Genomic DNA, 13,314 nt, shown 5'->3' with positions numbered 1-13,314 from the left:
GAAATGATGGGTTCGTTAAAGTGTGCATGTCCTGTTTATACAACATAAGGGTGGGTGGGAGGACCCAAGGACAATTCCATCTTGCACCTCTTTTTTCTTTCATTTTTCTTTGCATCATGTGCTGTTTGGGGACTATTTTTTTGAAGTGCCATCCTGCCTGACACTGCAGTGCCACTCCTAGATGGGCCAGGTGTTTGTGTCGGCCACTTGTGATGCTTAGCTTAGCCATCCAGCGACCTCATTGCACCTCTTTTTTTCTTTACATCATGTGCTGTTTGGGGACTATATTTTAAATCTGCCATCCTGTCTGACACTGCAGTGCCACTCCTAGATGGGCCAGGTGTTTGTGTCGGCCACTTGGGTCACTTAGCTTAGTCACACAGCTACCTCATTGCACCTCATTTTTTGTTTGCATCATGTGCTGTTTGGGGACTATATTTTAAATCTGCCATCCTGTCTGACACTGCAGTGCCACTCCTAGATGGGCCAGGTATTTGTGTCGGCCACTTGGGTCGCTTAGCTTAGCCATCCATCGACCTTGGTGCACCTCTTTTTTTCTTTGCATCATGTGCTGTTTGGGGACTATTTTTTAAATCTGCCATCCTGTCTGACACTGCAGTGCCACTCCTAGATGGGCCAGGTGTTTGTGTCGGCCACTTGGGTCGCTTAGCTTAGTCACACAGCTACCTCATTGCACCTCTTTTTTTTGTTTGCATCATGTGCTGTTTGGGGACTATTTTTTTGAAGTGCCATCCTGTCTGACACTGCAGTGCCACTCCTAGATGGGCCAGGTGTTTGTGTCGGCCACTTGGGTCGCTTAGCTTAGTCATCCAGCGACCTCGGTGCAAATTTTAGGACTAAAAATAATATTGTGAGGTGTGAGGTGTTCAGAATAGACTGAAAAAGAGTGGAAATTATGGTTATTGAAGTTAATAATACTATGGGATCAAAATGACCCCCAAATTCTATGATTTAAGCTGTTTTTGAGGACTTTTTGTAAAAAAACACCCGAATCCAAAACACACCCGAATCCGACCAAAAAATTTCAGGGAGGTTTTGCCAAAACGCGTCCGAATCCAAAACACGGCCGCGGAACCGAATCCAAAACCAAAACACAAAACCCGAAAAATTTCCGGTGCACATCACTAGTTTCCTGATCTTCTTCCTTGGCTTTCTGTACACTCGCTCTTCAGGCTTCCTCGGGGACTAGGCAGAGAGACAAAGACCCCCGAAGATACCAACAAACACGTCGCCATGCGTTAAGACAGTGACTGGTATTTTATTATAAGGAACAAGGGTGTCACTGCTGTTTTTGAAAGAAAATGGTTTAACATACGCAATGGTACCAAATCAGGTAAAACACATGACAATCCTAACTGCTACAGTAATATCTTTCAGGTAACGCCAGTTAGTTGCATCACACTTCACGGTTAAGCACACCTTTGCAAATGTAGTACTCCCCTTTTGCATGTAGTACAATATTAATTAAATGAGCCTTGGCAATATTTCTAGTGTCCTCCAGGTGGCAGTTGCATTTTTAGTTAGTAAAGTAATATGTCTCTCTTTGTTAGGAAAGCCAAATGGAAGTAGTACAATTCCTGGTTTGGTGAGTTCATGTCCCCTCACTACAGTCTGTAATGCAACCTGCAGGGTGTGACAATAACTATATCACTGTCCAAGTCTCTCACTTTGGGGTATATTTACTAAGGTCCCGATTTTGACCGAGATGCCGTTTTTTCTTCAAAGTGTCATCTCGGTAATTTACTAAGGAAAAATCTCGGCAGTGATGAGGGCATTCGTAATATTTTGGAAGTCCTAGGAAAAAATCACGAATCAATACACCATCGGTCAAATACGCCTGCAATTTGGTAGAAATCGGTAATTTACTAAAAAGTGCAAATCACAAACACTGCCGACAATAGCCAAACACTGCCGTGCAGAAATACAAATCGTGAAAAAGTGCTAAAAAAAACCAGACCTGCTTTTTTATCCCGTGTTTGGATAGGCATGCACGGATCCATGAGATCCGTGCATGTTTATCAGTGGGAAGGGGATGGGAAAGTGTTATTTTTATGAAAAAAAAATGCGTGGGGTCCCCCCTCCTAAGCAAAACCAGCCTCGGGCTCTTTGAGCCGGTCCTGGTTGCAAAAATATGGGGGGAAAAATTATAGGGGTTCCCCCATATTTAAACAACCAGCACCGGGCTCTGCGCCTGGTCCTGGTTTCAAAAATACGGGGGACAAAAAGCATAGGGGTCCCCCGTATTTCTGAAACCAGCACCGGGCTCCACTAGCCAGATACATAATGCCACAGCCGGGGGACACTTTTATATAGGTCCCGGCGGCCCTGGCATTAAATAACCAACTAGTCACCCCTGGCCGGGGTACCCTGGAGGAGTGGGGACCCCTTCAATCAAGGGGTCCCCCCCCCTCCAGCCACCCAAGGGCCAGGGGTGAAGCCCGAGGCTGTCCCCCCCCCATCCAAGGGCTGCGGATGGGAGGCTGATAGCCGTTTTGTCAAAAAATGAATATTGTTTTTAGTAGCAGTACTTCAAGTCCCAGCAAGCCTCCCCCGTAAGCTGGTACTTGGAGAACCACAAGTACCAGCATGCGGAGGAAAACCGGGCCCGCTGGTACCTGTAGTACTACTACTAAAAAAATACCCCAATAAAAACATAAGACACACACCTTGAAAGTATAACTTTAATGCATACATCCACACCTCCATATACCCATACTTACCTATGTTCACACGAGGGTCGGTCCTCTTCTCCATGTAGAATCCATGGTGTACCTGTTGAAAAAATTATACTCACAAAATCCAGTGTAGAAGGCTCTTCATGTAATCCATTTGTAATCCAGGTACTTGTCAAAATAAAAAAACGGACACCCGACCTCGCACTGAAAGGGGCCCCATGTTTTCACATGGGACCCCTTTCCCCGAATGCCAGAAACCCCCTCTGACTTATGTCTAAGAAGGTTCCATCAGCCAATCAGGGAGCGCCACATTGTGGCACCCTCCTGATTGGCTGTGTGCTCCTATACTGTTTGACAGGCAGCACACGGCAGTGTTACAATGTAGCGCCTATGCGCTCCATTGTAACCAATGGTGGGAACTTTGTGGTCAGCGATGAGGTTACTTTCGGTCACCCGCTGACCACAAAGTTCCCACCATTGGTTACAATGGAGCGCATAGGCGCTACATTGTAACACTGCCGTGTGCTACCTGTCATACAGTACAGGAGCACACAGCCAATCAGGAGGGTGCCACAACGTGGCGCTCCCTGATTGGCTGATGGAACCCTCTTAGACATAAGTCAGAGGGGGTTCCTGGCATTCGGGGAAAGGGGTCCCATGTGAAAACATGGGGCCCCTTTCAGTGCGAGGTCGGGTGTCCGTTTTTTTATTTTGACAAGTACCTGGATTACAAATGGATTACAAGAAGAGCCTTCTACACTGGATTTTGTGAGTTTAATTTTTTCAACAGGTACACCATGGATTCTACATGGAGAAGAGGACCGACCCTCGTCTGAACATAGGTAAGTATGTGTATATGGAGGTGTGGATGTATGCATTAAAGTTATACTTTCAAGGTGTGTGTCTTATGTTTTTATTGGGGTATTTTTTTAGTAGTAGTACTAAAGGTACCAGCGGGCCCGGTTTTCCTCCGCATGCTGGTACTTGTGGTTCTCCAAGTACCAGCTTGCGGGGGAGGCTTGCTGGGACTTGTAGTACTGCTACTAAAAACAATATTCATTTTTTGACAAAACGGCTATCAGCCTCCCATCCGCAGCCCTTGGATGGGGGGGACAGCCTCGGGCTTCACCCCTGGTCCTTGGGTGGCTGGAGGGGGGGACCCCTTGATTGAAGGGGTCCCCACTCCTCCAGGGTACCCCGGCCAGGAGTGACTAGTTGGTTATGTAATGCCAGGGCCGCCGGGACCTATATAAAAGTGTCCCCCGGCTGTGGCATTATGTATCTGGCTAGTGGAGCCCGGTGCTGGTTTCAGAAATACGGGGGACCCCTACGCTTTTTGTCCCCCGTATTTTTGGAACCAGGACCAGGCGCAGAGCCCGGTGCTGGTTGTTTAAATATGGGGGAACCTCTATAATTTCCCCCCCCATATTTTTGCAACCAGGACCGGCTCAAAGAGCCCGAGGCTGGTTTTGCTTAGGAGGGGGGACCCCACGCAATTTTTTTTTAATTTTAACACTGATTTTATTTTTTAAAAAGGTGCACAATGAAGCCCAGCACGGATCTCTCAGATCCGGCCGAGATTCATTGTATTAAAGTCGGCACTGTTTTACAAGTCACTCACGTAAAACACTGCCAAAAAAAACGAATGACATCGACATCGGTAAAACCGAAAATGCAGAATACGGCAGGTTAGTAAATTAGTCGTACTAAATTAAAAAAGTTGCACATTTACACTTTCGATGTCATGCGTGATTGAACTTTGACCTCAAACGGGAAAATACGAATTTTAGTAAATATACCCCTTTGTGTGATAAGGGATGGTTTGTTGGTTTCTTACTCTGAATAGCAGCTGTATGTCAGTTGTAGTAGAGTGACTATACTTCCCACTGACAGTCTGTTGTATCACACTTGGCTGAATGCCTTTCTTCCAATGTGGGGGTTACCCAGCTGCCCTTAGTAAAAGTTCAACACAGAGTCTCTAGCTCCTGCTCTATCTGGCTCACACTGACTGACTGGGCACATAGGAGGTTGGCTGTCAGGTATCAGGCTGGGGATTCCCTGAGCATCTGTCTGTTGCTGGCTCTCTCCTCCCTCTGATTTCTCTGACGTCCTAGTGGATGCTGGGAACTCCGTAAGGACCATGGGGAATAGCGGCTCCGCTGGAGACTGGGCACAACTAAGAAAGATTTAGGACTACCTGGTGTGCACTGGCTCCTTCCTCTATGCCCCTCCTCCAGACCTCAGTTAGAATTTTGTGCCCGGCCGAGCTGGATGCACACTAGGGGCTCTCCTGAGCTCCTAGAAAAGAAAGTATATTTTAGGTTTTTTATTTTCAGTGAGATCTGCTGGCAACAGACTCACTGCTACGTGGGACTAAGGGGAAAGAAGCGGACCTACCTGCTTGCAGCTAGCTTGGGCTTCTTAGGCTACTGGTCACCATTAGCTCCAGAAGGATCGAACACAGGCCCAGCCTCGGTCGTCCGGTCCCGGAGCCGCGCCGCCGTCCCCCTTACACAGCCAGAAGCAAGAAGACGTTCCTGGAAATCGGCGGCAGAAGACTTCGGTCTTCATCAAGGTAGCGCACAGCACTGCAGCTGTGCGCCATTGCTCCCCATGCACACCACATACTCCGGTCACTGATGGGTGCAGGGCGCTGGGGAGGGGGCGCCCTGGGCTGCAATATGAGTACCTTGCTGGCAAATACCACATAATATAGTCATAAAGACTATATATGTGTAAAATACCCCTGCCAAATATACATTTAAAAAAGCGGGAGAAGTCCGCCGGAAAAGGGGCGGGGCTATCTCCCTCAGCACACTGGCGCCATTTTCCCTCACAGCTGCGCTGGAAGGACGCTCCCAAGGCTCTCCCCTGCAGTTTCCAGACTACATAGAGTGAAAAAGAGAGGGGGGGCACTAAATTTAGGCGCATATAATATATATATAGCTGCTATAGGGAAAAATCACTTGTGTAGTGTGTATCCCTGCATTATATAGCGCTCTGGTGTGTGCTGGCATACTCTCTCTCTGTCTCCCCAAAGGACTTTGTGGGGTCCTGTCCTCGTTCTGAGCATTCCCTGTGTGTGTGCGGTGTGTCGGTACGGCTGTGTCGACATGTTTGATGAGGAGGCTTATGTGGAGGCGGAGCAGGGGCCGATAAATGTGATGTCACCCCCTGCGGGGTCGACACCTGAATGGATGGACATGTGGAAGGAATTGCGTGACAGTGTCAACTCCTTACATAAAAGGTTTGACGACATAGCAGATGTGGGACAGCCGGCTTCTCAGCTCGTGCCTGCCCAGGCGTTTTAAAAGCCATCAGGGGCTCTAAAACGCCCGCTACCTCAGATGGCAGACACAGATGTCGACACGGATACTGACTCCAGTGTCGACGATGATGAGACTAGTGTACATTCCAATAGAGCCACCCGTTACATGATTACGGCAATGAAGAATGTGTTGCACATTTCTGATATTACCCCAGGTACCACAAAAAATAAGATTTTACTTACCGATAAATCTATTTCTCGTAGTCCGTAGTGGATGCTGGGACTCCGTAAGGACCATGGGGATATAGCGGCTCCGCAGGAGACAGGGCACAATAATAAAAGCTTTAGGATCAGGTGGTGTGCACTGGCTCCTCCCCCTATGACCCTCCTCCAAGCCTCAGTTAGGATACTGTGCCCGGACGAGCGTGCATAATAAGGAAGGATATTGAATCCCGGGTAAGACTCATACCAGCCACACCAATCACACCGTACAACCTGTGATCTGAACCCAGTTAACAGTATGATAACAACGAAGGAGCCTCTGAAAAGACGGCTCACAACAAGAATAACCCGATTTTTGTAACAATAACTATGTACAAGTATTGCAGACAATCCGCACTTGGGATGGGCGCCCAGCATCCACTACGGACTACGAGAAATAGATTTATCGGTAAGTAAAATCTTATTTTCTCTGACGTCCTAGTGGATGCTGGGACTCCGTAAGGACCATGGGGATTATACCAAAGCTCCCAAACGGGCGGGAGAGTGCGGATGACCCTGCAGCACCGAATGAGAGAACTCCATGTCCTCCTCAGCCAGGGTATCAAATTTGTAGAATTTAGCAAACGTGTTTGCCCCTGACCAAGTAACTGCTCGGCAAAGTTGTAAAGCCGAGACCCCTCGGGCAGTCGCCCAAGATGAGCCCCCTTCCTTTTGGAATGGGCTTTTACAGATTTTGGCTGTGGCAGGCCTGCCACAGAATGTGTAAACTGAATTGTATTACAAATCCAGCGAGCAATCGTCTGCTTAGAAGCAGGAGCACCCATCTTGTTGGGTGCATACAGGCTAAACAGCGAGTCAGATTTTCTGACTCCAGCCGTCCTGGAAACATATTTTTCAGGGCCCTGACAACGTCAAGTAACTTGGAGTCCTCCAAGTCCCTAGTACCCGCAGGTACCACAATAGGTTGGTTCATGTGAAAAACAGAAAACACCTTAAGGAGAAATTGAGGACGAGTCCTCAATTCTGCCCTGTCAGAATGAAAAATTAAGTAAGGGCTTTATATATGATAAAGCCGCCAATTCTGACACACGCCTGGCTGAAGCCAGGGCTAATAGCATCGTCACCTTCCATGTGAGATATTTTAAGTCCACAGTGGTGAGTGGTTCAAACCAATGTGACTTTAGGAAACTCAAAACAACATTGAGATCCCAAGGTGCCACTGGGGCACAAAAGGAGGCTGTATATGCAGTACCCCTTTCTCTATCGTCCTAGTGGATGCTGGGGTTCCTGAAAGGACCATGGGGAATAGCGGCTCCGCAGGAGACAGGGCACAAAAAGTAAAGCTTTAGGATCAGGTGGTGTGCACTGGCTCCTCCCCCTATGACCCTCCTCCAAGCCAGTTAGATTTTTGTGCCCGGCCGAGAAGGGTGCAATCTAGGTGGCTCTCCTAAAGAGCTGCTTAGGAAAGTTTAGCTTAGGTTTTTTATTTTACAGTGAGTCCTGCTGGCAACAGGATCACTGCAACGAGGGACTTAGGGGAGAAGAAGTGAACTCACCTGCGTGCAGGATGGATTGGCTTCTTGGCTACTGGACATCAGCTCCAGAGGGACGATCACAGGTACAGCCTGGATGGTCACCGGAGCCTTGCCGCCGGCCCCCTTGCAGATGCTGAAGTAAGAAGAGGTCCAGAATCGGCGGCAGAAGACTCCTCAGTCTTCTAAAGGTAGCGCACAGCACTGCAGCTGTGCACCATTTTCCTCTCAGCACACTTCACACGGCAGTCACTGAGGGTGCAGGGCGCTGGGAGGGGGGCGCCCTGGGAGGCAAATGAATACCTAATTTGGCTAAAAATACCTCACATATAGCCTCCGGAGGCTATATGGAGATATTTAACCCCTGCCAGAATCCGTTAAGAGCGGGAGACGAGGCCGCCGAAAAAGGGGCGGGGCCTATCTCCTCAGCACACAGCGCCATTTTCCCTCACAGAAAGGCTGGAGGGAAGGCTCCCAGGCTCTCCCCTGCACTGCACTACAGAAACAGGGTTAAAACAGAGAGGGGGGGCACTAATTTGGCGATATGCTTATATATATATTAAGATGCTATAAGGGAAAACACTTATATAAGGTTGTCCCTATATAATTATAGCGTTTTGGTGTGTGCTGGCAAACTCTCCCTCTGTCTCTCCAAAGGGCTAGTGGGTCCTGTCCTCTATCAGAGCATTCCCTGTGTGTGTGCTGTGTGTCGGTACGTGTGTGTCGACAGGTAGGAGGACGATGTTGGTGAGGAGGCGGAGCAATTGCCTGTAATGGTGATGTCACTCTCTAGGGAGTCGACACCGGAATGGATGGCTTATTTAGGAAATTACGTGATAATGTCAACACGCTGCAAGGTCGGTTGACGACATGAGACGGCCGACAAACAATTAGTACGGTCCAGACGTCTCAAAAACACCGTCAAGGGTTTTAAAACGCCCGTTTACTTTAGTCGGTCGACACAGACACAGACAGGGACACTGAATCCAGTGTCGACGGTGAATAAACAAACGTATTCCTTATTAGGGCCACACGTTAAAGGCAATGAAGGAGGTGTTACGTATTTCTGATACTACAAGTACCACAAAAGAGGGTATTATGTGGGATGTGAAAAAACTACCATAGTTTTTCCTGAATCAGATAAATTAAATAAAGTGTGTGATGATGCGTGGGTTCCCCCCGATAGAAAATTATGGGCGGTATACCCTTTCCCGCCAGAAGTTAGGGCGCGTTGGGAAACACCCTTTAAGGTGGATAAGGCGCTCACACGCTTATCAAAACAAGTGGCGGTACCGTCTATAGATAGGGCCGTCCTCAAGGACCAGCTGACAAGGCTGGAAAATATAATAAAAAGTATATACACACATACTGGTGTTATACTGCGGCCAGCGATCGCCTCAGCCTGGATGTGCAGAGCTAGGGTGGCTTGGTCGGATTCCCTGACTAAAAATATTGATACCCTTGACAGGGACAGTATTTTATTGACTATAGAGCATTTCTATATATGCGAGATGCACAGAGGGATATTTGCACTCTGGCATCATGAATAAACGCGATGTCCATAACTGCCAGAAGATGTTATGGACACGACAGTGGTCAGGTGATGCAGATTCCAAACGGCACAGTATGGCCGTATACAGGAAGAGGACTTGTTTGGGGTCGGTCCATCGGACCTGGTGGTCACGGCAACTGCTGGAAAATCCACCGTTTTTTACCCTAAGTCACATCTTTGCAGAAAAGACACCGTCTTTTCAGCCTCAGTCCTCTCGTCCCTATAAGATCATATCTGCCCAGGGATAGAGGAAAGGGAAGAAGACTGCAGCAGGCAGCCCATTCCCAGGAACAGAAGCGTTCCACCGCGTCTGACAAGTTCTCAGCATGGCGCTGAGACCGTACAGGACCCCTGGATCCTACAAGTAGTATCCCGGGGGTACAGATGGGAATGTCGAGACGTTTCCCCTTCGCAGGCTCCTGAAGTCTGCTTTACCAAGTCTCCCTCCGACAAGGAGGTAGTATGGGAAAAAATTCACAAGCTGTATTCCCAGCAGGTGATAATTAAATTACCCCTCCTACTACAGAAAAGGGGTATTATTCCACACTATATTGTGGTACTGAAGCCAGAAGGCTAGGTGAGACTTATTCTAAAAAATTTTTTTTGAGCACTTACAAAGGTTCAAATTAAGATGAAGTCACTCAGAGCAGTGATAACGAACCAGGAATAAGGGGACTATATAGTGTCCCGGGACATCAGGGATGCTTACCTCTATGTCCCAAAATTTGCCCTTCTCACTAAGGGTACCTCAGGTTCGTGGTGCAGAACTGTCACTATCAGTTTCAGACGCTGCCGTTTGGATTGTCCACGGCACCCTGGGGTCTTTACCAAGGTAATGGCCGAATTGATGATTCTTCTTCGAAGAAAAGGCGTCTTAATTATCCCTTACTTGGACGATCTCCTGATAGGGGCATAGTCCAGGGAACAGTTGGAGGTCGGAGTAGCACTATCTCGGATACTGCTACAATCAGCACGGGTGGATTCTAAATATTCCAAAATCGCAGCTGATCCCGACGACACGTCTGCTGTGCCTAGGGATGATTCTGGACACAGTCCAGAAAAAGGTGTTTCTCCCGGAAGAGAAAGCCAGGGAGTTATCCGAGCAAGTCAGGAACCTCCTAAAAACAGTGCATCATTGCACAAGGGTCCTGGTAAAAATGGTGGCTTCCTACGAAGCAATTCCATTCGGCAGATTTCACGTAAGAACTTTTCAGTGGGATCTGCTGGACAAATGGTCCGGATCGCATCTTCAGATGCATCAGCGGATAACCCAATATCCAAGGGTGTCTCTCCTGTGGTGGTTATAGAGTGCTCATCTTCTAGAGGGCAGCAGATTCGGCATTCAGGATTGGATGCTGGTAACCACGGAGCCCAGCCTGAGAGGCTGGGGAGCAGTCACACAAGGAAAAAATTTCCAGGGAGTGTGATCAAGTATGGAGACTTTTCTCCACATAAATATACTGGAGCTAAGGGTAAATTTATAATGCTCTAAGCTTAGCAAGACCTCTGCTTCAAGGTCAGCCGGTATTGATCCAGTGGGAAAAACATCACGGCAGTCGCCCACGTAAACAGACAGGGCGACACAAGAAGCAGGAGGGCAATGGCAGAAACTGCAAGGACTTTTCGCTGGGCGGAAAATCATGTGATAACACTGTCAGCAGTTTTTCATCCCGGGAATGGAAACTGGGAAGCAGACTTCCTCAGCACGACCTCCACCCGGGAGAGTGGAAACTTCATTGAGAAGTTTTTTCCACATGATTGTAAACCGTTGGGAAATACCAAAGGTGGACATGATGGCGTCCCGTCTGAACAAAAAACGGGACAGGTATTGCGCCAGGTCAAGAGACCCTCAGGCAATAGATGTGGACGTTCTGGTAACACCGTGGGTGTACCAGTCGGTGTATGTGTTCCCTCCTCTGCTTCTCATACCTAAGGTGCTGAGAATTATAAGACGTAGAGGAGTAAGAACTATACTCATGGCTCCGGATTGGCCAAGAAGGACTTGGTACCCGGAACTTCAAGAGATGCTTACAGAGGTCTTATGGCCTCTGCCGCTAAGAAGGGACTTGCTTCAGCAAGTACCATGTCTGTTCCAAGACTTACCGCAGCTGCGTTTGTCGGCATGGCGATGGAAAGCCGGATCCTAAGGGAAAAAAGGCATTCCGGAAGAGGTCATTCCTACCCTGGTCAAAGCCAGAAAGGAGGTGACCGCACAACATTATCACCACGTGTGGCGAAAATATGTTGCGTGGTGTGAGGCCAGGAAGGCCCACAAAGAAATTTCAACTCGGTCGTTTCCTGCATTTCCTGAAAACAGGAGTGTCTATGGGCCTCAAATTGGGGTCCATTAAGGTTCAAATTCGGCCCTGTAAATTTTCTTCCAGAAAGAATTGGCTTCAGTTCCTGAAGTCCAGAAGTTTGTCAAGGGAGTATTGCATATACAAACCCCTTTTTTGTGCCTCCAGTGGCACTGTGGGATCTCAACGTAGTTCTGGGATTCCTCAAATCACATTGGTTTAAAACCAGTCAAATATGTGGATTTGAAGCATCTCACATAAAAAGTGACCATGCTCTTGGCCCTGGCCTGGACCAGGCGAGTGTCAAATTGGTGGTTTTTTCTCAAAAAAGCCCATATCTGTTTGTCCATTCGGACAGGGCAGAGCTGCGGACTCGTCCCCAGTTCTCTCCCTAAGGTGGTGTCAGTGTTTCACCTGAACCAGCTTATTGTGGTGCCTTGCACCTACTAGGGACTTGGAGGACTCCAAGTTGCTAGGAGTTGTCAGGGCCCTGAAAATATGTTCCAGGACAGCTGGAGTCAGAAAATCTGACTCGCTGTTTATACTGTATGCACCCAACAAGTTGGGTGCGCCTGCTTCTAAGCAGGCGATTGCTCGTTGGATTTGTAACACAATTCAACTTGCACATTCTGAGGCAGGCCTGCCACAGTCTAAATCGGTTAAGGCCCATTCCACAAGGAAGGTGGGCTCATCTTGGGCGGCTGCCCGAGAGGTCTCGGCATTACAACTCTGCCGAGCAGCTACGTGGTCAGGGGAGAACACGTTTGTAAAATTCTACAAATTTGATATCCTGGCAAAAGAGGACCTGGAGTTCTCTCATTCGGTGCTGCAGAGTCATCCGCACTCTCCCGCCCGTTTGGGAGCTTTGGTATAATCCCCATGGTCCTTTCAGGAACCCCAGCATCCACTAGGACGATAGAGAAAATAAGAATTTACTTACCGATAATTCTATTTCTCGGAGTCCGTAGTGGATGCTGGGCGCCCATCCCAAGTGCGGATTATCTGCAATACTTGTACATAGTTACAAAAATCGGGTTATTATTGTTGTGAGCCATCTTTTCGGAGGCTCCGCTGTTATCATACTGTTAACTGGGTTTAGATCACAAGTTGTACGGTGTGATTGGTGTGGCTGGTATGAGTCTTACCCGGGATTCAAAATTCCTCCCTTATTGTGTACGCTCGTCCGGGCACAGTACCTAACTGGCTTGGAGGAGGGTCATAGGGGGAGGAGCCAGTGCACACCACCTGATCCTAAAGCTTTACTTTTTGTGCCCTGTCTCCTGCGGAGCCGCTATTCCCCATGGTCCTTTCAGGAACCCCAGCATCCACTACGGACTCCGAGAAATAGAATTATCGGTAAGTAAATTCTTATTTTTACAAACATCTGAACGTCAGGCACTAAAGCCAGTTCTTTCTGGAAGAAATTCGACAGGGCCGAAATTTGAACCTTAATGGACCCTAATTTTAGGCCCATAGACAGTCCTGTTTTCAGGAAATGTAGGAAACGACCCAGTTGGAATTCCTCTGTAGGGGCCTTCTTGGCCTCACACCACGCAACATATCTTCACCAAATGCGGTGAAAATGTTTTGCGGTTACATCCTTCCTGTCTTCGACCAGGGTAGGGATGACTTCATCTGGAATGCCCTTTCAGGATCCGGCGTTCAACCGCCATGCCGTCAAACGCGGCCGCGGTAAGTCTTGGAACAGACAAGGCCCCTGCTGGAGCAGGTCCTTTCTTAAAGGTAG

The 13,314-nt window shown here is 48.2% G+C and overlaps 1 protein-coding gene across 2 annotated transcripts in view; it reads right to left on the bottom strand.

Annotated features, from left to right (window-relative positions):
• Positions 1–13,314, bottom strand: part of LOC134927915 (ovalbumin-related protein X-like) — a 154,303-nt gene that overhangs the window by 99,106 nt on the left and 41,883 nt on the right. The gene's annotated exons all lie outside the window — the stretch shown is intronic.

This window comes from Pseudophryne corroboree, chromosome 5, assembly GCF_028390025.1.
Source record: "Pseudophryne corroboree isolate aPseCor3 chromosome 5, aPseCor3.hap2, whole genome shotgun sequence".
NCBI lineage: Eukaryota > Metazoa > Chordata > Amphibia > Anura > Myobatrachidae > Pseudophryne > Pseudophryne corroboree.
Note: the sequence above shows the minus strand (reverse complement) of the source record. Positions and strands in the feature narration are given on the sequence as shown.